We start from the raw sequence: 2,328 nt of genomic DNA, 5'->3' as shown, positions 1-2,328 counted from the left end.
AAATTGCTCATACTGACAGCGGGTGTCTTCATCCATGGAACTCCCCTGGGAGCCACATGTGTACTCTGAGATTTTTCCCCTATAATTGAGAACAATAAAATTTCATGTGACCCGGTTCTTTACAATAATGACAATAAATAGAGGGACCAGATGAACCCTCCCCTATAGCTCATCGTGAACTATCACCTCATCATCCATGTGTTCCAAAGTGTCCTTCACATCTACTATAGCGGCCTCCACCACAACCACCCCATTCACTAGTTGTTTGCTTACTCTATGTGGTGAGAGTAGACATGTTCGCAAACTTTACGACAGTACTTGCTAGCGTAGCTGGCACTACTGATCTCAAAAAGTAATATGTCTTTGCTAAAGAACGTATAGCAGAGCTCCCGATAACCTATGGCCTTGCTAAATTATAAAACTATGGAAGAGAACCAAAAAAGGTGATTATCATCAGTTGATCCCACTAATCTTATATTTTCTGAATATCCCCCGTAATGGAAAAAATCTGTTTCAAGTCCTCTGCGAGGCAATTAAAATTGCCATAATGCTCCCCAAAAGTCTGACTATGCTCATCCATCTTGCTCCGAAATAACTCCTGAATGACATCATATGCCCAATTGGCGTGTCCTCGGCCTGGGTATAATTATTCTAAGAACTTCTACACTTGTTTCACTATATAACAGTGAATTGCTAGGTGAAGGATTTGTAGTTTCATGTTGTTCCAAATTTGATAAAGTAGACTAGTATCATTCTGTTTTCAGGAGGCGGTAATTGGTACGTGAGGATCATTTGTAAGATGTTGATTCTTTCCTCGTACTGAAATATAAACTCGAATCAGTTGCTTTCAAAGCAGGTAATTGAACCCATTTAATTTTTGGTTAGTGATCATGCTAGAGAGCACCTCCGTGTGAGTCTTCATGTCAACTCTCTCATCAATTGAAATAGCAGAATCACTGGAGGATATCATCAACATAGCAAATACGATCCTTCAATTAATTAGTAATCTCCCGACAAATAAACTACTGTAGGCTGTCTAAAAATCACAATGGATAGCTGATCCCCATTAATCTCCAACAATGAAAGTTACAATCAGATAGCTTTCATGCCAACAAACGAAAGCTGCAAATGGAGGACTTTTCACATAGAGCGAGAAGAGTTACAATTCAACGACACTTCTGACAACTGATGAAAACTCTATTCATCAGTCTTCACAATCTACAGTGAAAGTTATAATCTGACGACTTTCACACCCCACAATAGCTAATGCGAGGATTACTGAACAATGGTCCTTGCAACGCTCTACAGAAGAAGTTACAAATCAACTAGCTCCTTCTAAAACGTGGAACTCATCTTCGCGTTACAATTCTTAAAATACAGGTGACCCCCACGTTTCCAAGCCGCAACAAGCAAAACGTGAGCGGCCCTCGCGTTTTTGACGTTCAGTCAACACCCAACCTCGCGTCTCAATTCCAAGACGCGAAGTTAGGGTTCTGAACGCCAAATTGGGCGTTTGACTCATTCAAATATGAGTCGAACGGTTTCAGAACCGTTTTCCCCACGATCTGAGGAAATCACGCTCACCTAGGAGCGAATTTAGAGGACAGTTATAACCTCTTATCCACCTATAAAAACTCAACAAACTCAACCGAGTAGAGAGGTCGGTTTTTTTTTTTGGCTGATTGGTTGAAGATTTGGCAATCAAAACCACAAGAGGTGGGGTCGGTTAGCATCAAAAACCGCAGGTGGAGGCTCGGAGTTGGGGATTTTTCCTCTGGAGATAGAGGATTTAATTCAGATTCAGAAGATCAAATCTACGAGGATCGTTCAGCAACAAAAAATTTGTTTGGTTATTAACCGAATTTTCGGTTCTAACAACTCTATTCACAGAGTTCTAACTCGTTCTGAGTTCTTAAACTCGTTAAGAGTTATTCATTAAACTTTATACGAAAGTTCCCTGTTCCCACGAGATAAAAGATTAAACTCGTTAAGAGTTATTCATTAAACTTTATACGAAAGTTCCCTGTTCCCACGAGATAAAAGACGGTTGGATCGTCAACGGAGAGAAAATTCGACGCAGGCAATCAAAGGAGGCATTCTATCGCCACCGTGAAGAACCCAGTTTTAAACAAAGGGGTGAATCAAATTCATTCTCTTCTCTTTTGTAATCAGGAAATCCAATTGTAATTGAGATTAAAGGAATACAAATAGATATTCTTTCGTGTCTTTCATTACAAATTTTCCCACGAACAACTACCAACATCACTCAACAACAAATTAATTTTCAATAATTAAATCATCAACAACTAATCAACACAAGCAATTAGT

The sequence above is a fragment of the Asparagus officinalis genome, chromosome 5 (assembly GCF_001876935.1).
Source record: "Asparagus officinalis chromosome 5, Aspof.V1, whole genome shotgun sequence".
In the NCBI taxonomy this organism is placed as follows: domain Eukaryota; kingdom Viridiplantae; phylum Streptophyta; class Magnoliopsida; order Asparagales; family Asparagaceae; genus Asparagus; species Asparagus officinalis.
The sequence above is the reverse complement of the archived record's forward strand: the minus strand, read 5'-3'. Positions refer to the sequence as shown.